At 47.7% G+C, this 8807-nt stretch overlaps 1 protein-coding gene across 4 annotated transcripts in view; it reads left to right on the top strand.

Annotated features, from left to right (window-relative positions):
• Positions 1-717: 717 nt before the first annotated feature.
• Kdm8 (lysine demethylase 8) overlaps positions 718-8807 on the top strand; it is a 38792-nt gene continuing 30702 nt past the window's right edge. Inside the window, exon 1 of one of the 4 annotated variants that reach the window (XM_052760917.1) lies at positions 718-3876. The gene's annotated coding sequence lies outside the window, so the exon portion shown is untranslated. The remainder of the gene's footprint in view (positions 3877-8807) is intronic. The other 3 variants (XM_052760918.1, XM_052760914.1, XM_052760915.1) reach the window with 3 other exon arrangements.

Here is an 8807-nt window from a genome sequence, read left to right as displayed (position 1 = left end):
TAATTAAGCCACAAATGTTCCCAGAGCACTTGGACATATTTAAATTACAGGCTTCTGATCTAATGGAGAAAAATCACAAATATGGGCATTAATGATTCCTTTTGTTTGTTTGGTGCCTTTCATGGCTCTCAAATGGGTCTGCCAGCTTAATGGCCAATTCCAAAGCTGCTGGGAATGGAGGGGGGGGGGTGCTGTGATAAAGAGATGACAGGAAGTAAAAACCCCTACAGTGATGAAATTTTTTCTTTTAAGAAAACATTTCCTTTATGCCTATAATTCATCACAAGTCAGTTTTGAATACACAAATGAGGCTGGCGGTGTAGTTCAGTGGGAGCGTGTGTGAGTACATGTGAGACCCTGAGTTTTATCTCCAGCACTAAACAAAAACCATAATCAAGCTGACAAAGGAGTGTTTGTCTCTCTGGCTGGCTGCACTCCATGCCACATACTGCTGCCAGAATCCTGTTCTGGAACACTGTACGAGTGGGCTTTGGGAACTGCAGGTTCTGGGTTCAAGTCTCCTTTGGTGATTGCTGTGGGATCTGTCTGGACAACTCAGAATCTAACGTCCACTCAACCACAGTATCTCTGTAGCAGCCTCTCACCCACTAACCACTGTCAGATAAAGACCAAATTCAGACCTAGTAAAGAGAGGTTCTGTTTTTTATTTTAAAGATATTCAAAAGGAAGAAAGAGACCACGGCTTACTGTTGTTAAGTTTCAAACCCAGGACAAACAGTTGAGGTGTCTATTTAACATATCAAAGCAGTCCTGGCCTCCAGGTTCTCCCAGTACCCCTTAGTCCCTACCTGTTTCAGGGTATGGCTGGCAAACCCACCCTCTTACCCTGAACTCTCTGGACCAGGGGCCGGGCTGCCCTCCTTCCAGAGGCTCTTCTCTATATTGTCCAGTCATTTTGGTTACCTGTTGTGGAAGAATCCTTCTGTACACTGTGTGAATATATGTCACTATGGTTGGTTTAGTAAACAAGATGACTGGCCAACAGCTGAACAGGATAAAGTGAGGTGGGAAAGCCACACTGAGAATGATGGGATGAGGAAGGGCAGTCTGAGGAATCGCCAGCCAGTTGCAGAAGGAGCAAGAGATGAATGTGCCATGCTAATAAAGGTACCAACATATGGCAAAGCATAAATAGAAATATGGGCTAATTTAAATGTAAGAGTTAGCTAATAACAAGCCTGAGCTATTGGCCAAGCATTTTGTAATTAATATAAGCTTTTGTGTGTTTATTTCGGACAGGGCAGTCAGGACAGAAAAACTACGCCTCTGTTTACATATGGTGCCCAACATGGGGTGCCAGATGATACATAAATCTAATTAGTCTTATCAATAAAAACCAGGAGTCAGATATTGGGGTAAAAACCTGAAAGAACAGAGAAGCAGGGGAGCAGCCACCAGTGACTTCCTACCTCTTTTGTTCCTCCCACCAAAAGGGCCGAGATTCTGTCTCAGCCCCACCTTAGCACTTCCTGACCCTTTCTCTACAGTCCTCCAAACCTCTATGGTTAGCTACTGGCTAGCTCCACCCTCTGACTCCAAGCAAGCGTTGTTTGTCAAAACACAATAAAAATATCACACAACAGTTACCCACCCTTTTGTAGCTTTGGCCTCCTAGCTGCTGCACCTAGTTCCCCTCTCTCCCCTCTTCCTTCCCTTCCCCCCTCTCCTCACAGGGCTCAGGGACTCTCCCAGATGTCTCTGCCTCTGGCTATGTCTCCCTTTTACCTATATTAAACTTTCTCCTCCACCATACCTAGGAGCAGTCATCTCCTTTTCTTTCCTTTTTAATTTCTTTTTTTCATTCAACTATTGCAGTAAGAGAGCTGTGGCCAGAAGGTCTGCAAGTGCCCTGAAGGTTAGACAAAAAGAGCAGAGAGAAAGGAGTCGGGGGAGAACATAGAATTCAGGTCAATGTTGGGTATCTTCCCAAATTGATCTCCACCTTATTTTTGAGATAGCCTCTCTCACTGATCCTGGACCTCACTGATTCTGCTGGACTGACAGGACAGCAAGCTGGGGGATCCTCCTGTTTTTGCCTCCCCAATTCTGGAATTGTAAGGTACTTGCTCCTGCACTTGGGTACTGAGGATTTACACTCAGGACCTCATACTTGCAGAGTACTGACTGATCATCTTCCCAGTTTGAATTTTTCTTTCACAGAGAAGAAATCCAAAACTAGAAAATTCAGAGAGTGAAATAAAGAGGGTGGCATGCCAGCATAGCAGGTCAGAGTTACTGCACCCTGGAGTCACCCTGTGTGCATCTATATGGGAACTAACATCCAGGGGCCTAATTTGTGTCTCCAGCATTTTGTGAATAAGTGGAGACAAGAGGTTTGGCTAATCTCTTAGTAAACGCAGCATGGAACTTTGAAGGGGTTGTCTGGCCCATTGCAGGGAATGAAGGAGCATCCTGGAGTGCTATGGGAAGGATGTTTTTCTCCAGTAAGTTGTTTGCTGCAATACATAGGGATGATAAGATTCGTTTCTTCACTGTTTTCCAAGGTTACTGTGCTTGGTAAAATTCAGCACTCACTACATGGTGAAGGTAAGCAGGTTCAGGTACCAGCGTGTGAGCCTAGTGGTTATGACAGCTTTTTGTTCTTTATTTCTTCCTTTCATAGCTGAGGGCAGTGATAACAGCAACAGCTAGCTATGCTTTTAAAGTTTTCAAAGGCCCTACTGAGAGGAGTTAGACTTCCTGGTAGAGACACAGATATAGAGAGGAGCCATGGCTACTTACTAAGGTGTGGCATTTCCAAGATGGCCGACTTCTTCCTCACCCTTCTGACTTGAGACAAAAGCTGGCAGATTAAAACAAAGGCCTTGTAGGCTTTGTCTCCCACTGGCAGGACTCTGCTGATCCACTGGCTCAAGTTTAAGGCCAGATCAGGACTTATCACACAACAATTGCAGAACAATCAAACATCCTTCCTTTAAACTCACCAACCCTAAGTTAGGGAAGGAAAAGACTTAAAAAACCCAGCCCTCGAGGAGAGACTGGAAGTTTCGGCTTCCCACCCCATCTGCTTTGCAGAGGGTCTTTTTCTCTGTGTGCCTGCTGCTACCTGTTGAGCTCGAGATTTTTTTCTTCTGCCTTTTAACTCTTTAACTGGCACAGAAAAGGAACCAGATTAAGACCTTTTGACTTACGATGATCTGTTGCACTGGCCTTGAGCAAAAACTCCCACTCCCTTCCTCATCTCTACTTAGCAGGATTGTTCAGAGGATGGAAACCGAGGAGTGCCGCACCGACTCATCCCTGCTGAGCAGTAAATGGATTTCCAGTCACACCCCAAACCCAAGGCTAGCAGATCTTTACAAGGCATCCAGCACCTCTGGAATCCACCGGGAGAGAATGCTCAAAACACAAAACTCGCGGTGACACCCACACCGCTCTGCACCTGCCTGTCTCTGCACAGGCATCAAGGCCGCCTCACCCGACCAGCCCTGGATGCCGTACTTGTGGGTTTAAATTATACATGTGATCTCCAAAACTTTGTGGTCAGTTTTCTTCCACCTCGGTTTCCTACTCTGTATAATAGGGAGAGCTAATCATCTGAGTTGGAAGGATTAGGTAAAACCGTGGGTGAGAAACTGTTTTGCAAGATACGACCCTGCGGGGGGAAAAAAAAAAAAGCTCAAGCCGCCACAGCCTTTGACCCGAAGAGGGCGGGGCTGGGCATCGATCGCTCGGCGCTCCTCTAGGCTCTCGTCGCGATTAGCCGAGTCGGGAGCAATCGATGCTCCCCGGTGTAGGTCGTGAGGACGAGAAGGCCAGCCGTGGAATCTTCGCCTCGGCGGAACCAGTCGACGCCAGCGATGAGAAACACAGCCCCGTCCAGGCGTCAGAGAGGTTAGTTGAGGATCCGCAGCGCGCAGGCACCTCGGGCTGCTCACACACGCAGCGCGGGCCGTGAGGGACAAATTGCGCAGGCGCCACGCTAAAGCCGCAGAGCGGGCGAGCGAAGGGACGGCTTCGCGCAGGCGCCTTGGGAGGCCTGGGAGCCGCTCTAGAAGCTGCTTCCTTTGTAGATTGGGGAAAGTGCCCGCGCATGACGTAAGTTTCTAGGGGTGGCAAATAGCGCATGCGTGAAACTGCTTTGGCGACCGGACTGCCGTGCGTCTGCAGCGGTTGTCGTGTTTCCCTCCGCACACACCTTTCTCTTCCCTGCATGGCTTCGGTTAATGTTTCAACTGTGGAGACAGGCCAAGTGGCCGGATGGACCCACCCGACATTGCTGTGCTGTCTGTCAGGAAAGTGTGCCTTTGGCCACCGCTGGAAAAGGGCCTGTCTCCAACCTCCACCCTGGAACCCGCCCAAACCCTCTTGTCCCCCGAAAGTGGACAGAAGCCCGCGCAGCCGACCAGAGACTTCCTGGGAGTCAGGGCGTCTTCTGCCTAGACACACTTAGCCAGTCCTTCAGACTAAGCAGAGAGGGGCGTGGGCAGCTGGGTTTGCCGGTAGTTTGAGTGAAGGTTTGCACGTGCTTTCCTGGAAGTTTGTTAACGCTGAGGCCTCCCGCAACCCGCTTGGCCTGTGTTCTCACAGCAACCAAGACCGGTTTCAGTAATGCGTCCTAAAAAAGTGCATCCAGCCTATACTTGCCTCTTTTGTTTCTGATGTGAGCTGCAGGAGGCCTTAGCTCCTGCTAGGTTGGTTCACTTACAAAAGCCAGACAGAACCACTCAAGTTAGGTCCTGCATCCTTTGACGGACATCCTTTCCCAAAAAGGGTAGTTTTGTACACCAACAAACAAGCCTTTATTTAAAGACCTTTTAGAATTAGGGCTACAGAGAAAAGTTGTTTTGTGAAGCCTGTAGCTGTCCTTTATCCGAAAGCAGTGCCTTGTCCTGATAGGTGGGCATGGAGCACCTGAGGGCCGCTTTGCAAGCAAGGACACATGTTCGTCAGACTACACATTGAGAGCCCCTACTACCTTCCAAAACAAAAGCAAAAAGCCTTCTGTGTCCAGCAAGACATCTTTAAGGCCGATACCTGTTGCATTTGGGGAAGAGAAACTTGTAATGTGAGCATATGAGGCTATTAAGACTAGTACATGTAGCCTGTGTTTCGATAATTAAGGTGTCATTTTACCAGGAATAATCCCAGATTTTGTCTAGGCACCTAAATGTATAGCATCCTAGTTTAGATGGCAAATTCCATCGTTAGCCCATCTATACCTAACTATTGGAAGGCTATTTACCCAACTAACAGTAAACTCTTTTATATGGTACTCTGGGAAGCCAATTTAAAGGCTTAAAATTTAGGTACAGTGTGAAAGACTGGTTTATACACCATATAGTTGACTCCCTCCTGTGGAGGGCCGTTTGGTTAATACAGCCTTTTCCAAGAGGCAGTTCAGTGAGAGGTTATAGGAAGCTAGTCCATACTTACAACCAGATCACAGGGCTACTCAGGCTGGTCCTATCTATATTAGATCAGGGTTTGGGCAAGTGCTGGAGTGTTGACTTGAAGCCTGGGCTTGAGGCCATAGAGAAAGACAATCCAGGGTGCATACACTGGAAGGCCTGTTCAAGCTGCTGGTCACGAGAAGGCTGTTGCTTCCGGCCCACACCAGGCCAGCTCCTCTGAAAACATTCATAGAGCTTAGGAGCCCACACTATGGATAATTGCTGAATCCTGGAACTCTTATAAAGAAACTTTGGAAAATTGGTCATAAAACCAAGGCAAAACGTGGCTTCACCTGGTGCATGGATTATACCTATTAGCGACTATAGGATTACCAATAATGCATCAATGGCATGTTAAAGAAAGAAAAGCACTTCCCCTTAGCGCCATTTAGCCAAGATCGAGTCCAGATTTGCATTTTCTACTTCCTTCGTGCTCCCTGTGTATTCTGTCATCTGTCTGTCTGTTGCATGAGTCTGAATCTGTGCCTGCCTGCAGGCTGTCTGTGAATCTGTTTGACCCTGTGTCTGTTCTGAGTGTGTCTATCTTGTGTGTAATTTGTCTGTGTCTGTGTTGTGTGACTGTCTGTCCCTCACAAAGGGCTTTACTCTGTATTGAACTAATGTGATTTCTTTTATTATAAAATAAAACTCGGGGGCAAATATTAAAGATAAAAGCTTGAGATAATCGCAAATGACCACAACACACAGCCACGGTTCACTTCCCGGCTTGAAAAGGCCACACCACCCCTAGGCTTCATCCTCTTCCAAGGGCCTTCCTTTCTTTCCTCAAGTGCGAATCCACCAGGGAACTCCATGATCCATTCCAGCCAGCTGAATGTGAACCCCGCTTCTCTAACCAAATGCTCTATTCCATTGGACGTCAGACCACAACATAGCCAAAATTCCTGTAACATTGAGCAGCACAGAAAACATCACATGGGAAATGAATGGGATACTTTACAGACATCTTTAACAGGGTTTTACAAAGGGCTAAGTCACTAACTAGCTCAACTGACCCAAACAATGACCATCAATGTTTATCAACCAATATCCATAAGTGCTGTTTTCACAACTTTTAAGGTAGATTTTAGAAAGTTGCTTTCAACTTCTGTAATTGCTGCCTTTAGCAAATAATTCAATTGCAGTGTCTGGTTCAGTGTCGCGTCCGCCTCGACCAGCAAGGAAGACGCAACACCAGGCTCTTCTCCAAGCAGTTTATTCAGGAACCTTGAACAATCTTCTGACCCCGGGGAAAGCCATCTTCTCACTCCCGGGAAAGCCAGCCCACGCCCTTTATAGCCACTGGGCAACCAACCCCGTAGTGCCACGTGGACAATGCCGATAGGGTCAGACATATGCAAGCAAGCCAGATTCCACGCCCAAGCCAAATAAGGAGTTGTTTATCCCAGAGAACACCTGCCATCGGGAAGGCGGAAGCCGGACACCTGCGCCATCTTTGAGGCGCGGCCGTGCACGGCTCTCTACAGTTCCCCCTTTATTGTTTTAAGCAGCAGGCAAGAGCAGAGGTCTAATCTCTGCCAAAAAACAACTTGGACATTGTACTGGTGTTAGTCCAGGTGTCATCCACCCAGAGAACACTTGACCCGTCCGATACCCTTTTTTGCAGAGGTGGGAATTAGGGTATCAACCCACATGGAATTAGACTTGCTCTTCTTGGGTTTTGCAATACAGCTAGACCCAAGTGCAGTGCACTAGCCTCGCATCCTGCACGATCAAGCTTTTAATGCGGCCAGCCAGGCCTGGGGAGACTGTCCAGCCTCTATGGCTGTAAAGGCTTGGATAATCATGGCTGCATTGCGCTGCTGAGAAACCCTTAAACGAACAATGCACCACAGGCACATCAGGGAGACAAGTACCAGTAGGCCTGCCAGGGCACCTAATCCCGCCCACTCCTTTAAAAGGGTGATAGAATTTTGCAGCCAAGACATCATTTCCACAGCAGAGGCCAGGTGCACACGGGTGGAGTTGACCGCAACGATCTCATTGCACAGGATCTGGGTCAGGTTATCAAACTCCACCGACCAGGTTCTGCTCGTAAGTTGATCCTCAGCTGCTCCCGCTGGCACGCTTGTCAGAATCAGGGCTATCAGGATCAGGCACATCAGCTTCCGGGGTGTCATCACGTCTCCCTGTCTGAGGGGCCCGTCGCACCAATCGTTGCTGAAATAAGGAGCTCACAGAACTAGAGGGTTTAATCAGTCCTGCACATTCAAGATATTTCAAAGCATCCTTGGTTACCTTCTCCTTGAGGGCAGCTACGTTTGAGATGGCCCATTTTTCCACACCGAAAACATGCCCCAGTGTTCCCTCCTTTCTTGTTACTAAGTTGCATAACTGCAGCCGCAAGGCCTGCGTTAGAGGTCCCCCTAATTCTCTGCACACTTTCATCCATACTTCTAGACCTTTGTTCTTATAAGGGGTGATCACAGCCTTGCATTCTTTGGTACATTGTTCATAAACTAGCTGCTTTATAAGCAGCATTGCGGCATCTGGGTCCCCAAAGATTCTGCCTGCAGCCTCGACCATGCGGGCCACAAAATCTGAAAAAGGTTCCATAGGTCCCTGAAGGATCTTAGTAAGGTTGCCACTCACTTCCCCTTTATTAGGTAGGGACTTCCATGCCCTTGTTGCTAGTTGATTTATCTGGTCATAAACCTGCTGTGGATATCCGTTTTGTTGATTGGCAAATCGGCCTTGTCCCAGCAGCATGTCTACATCCCAAGCTGCTTGACCTCCACCTGCAGCCCTGTTAATCGCAGCTTGTTCACTGACAAATTCTATCAAAAATGCCTTCCAGTCTAAATACTGCCCTGCGCTGAGACATGCTTGAGCAAGATTCATCCAATCGGATGGAGTCATGCAAACTCTGTGCAGAGCCTCCACTTGAGCAACAGTATATGAGGCTGTGATGCCATAAGTCCGGACAGATTCTGCTAGAGACTTGATGACCTTAAAATCCAAAGGTTCGTGGTATCTCTGTTGAGTCTGGGCATTGAGAAACACTGGGCAAGCTAGCTGCATTTCAGTTCTAACCTGTCTCCAAACCTCCGGGTTAAAAGAATTCCCCATAGAGACAACTCTAGACATGGAGGCAGATTCCAGATATGGTGGAGGAGCTGAGGGAGAGGCTCCACACTCAGACTCACATCCTTTAATTCTTTCTCTTTCTCCTTTATTTCTGCCCCTTTTCTTTCTTACTCTCACGCTCTGCAAGGTTTCACATAATGACTCTACATCATCAGAATCAGGGGAAGAGATAGGGGACTCGGAACGCTCTAGGTCCGAAAGGTCAAGATATAACCTTGTTTTTTCTTCCCCCTTTTTTGTTTTACTTCTGGTAGATGCTGCTTT

This window comes from Peromyscus californicus, unplaced genomic scaffold (assembly GCF_007827085.1).
Source record: "Peromyscus californicus insignis strain IS unplaced genomic scaffold, ASM782708v3 Scaffold_4__1_contigs__length_199733344, whole genome shotgun sequence".
NCBI classification, from domain to species: Eukaryota; Metazoa; Chordata; class Mammalia; order Rodentia; family Cricetidae; genus Peromyscus; species Peromyscus californicus.
The sequence above is the reverse complement of the archived record's forward strand: the minus strand, read 5'-3'. Positions and strand labels throughout refer to the sequence as shown.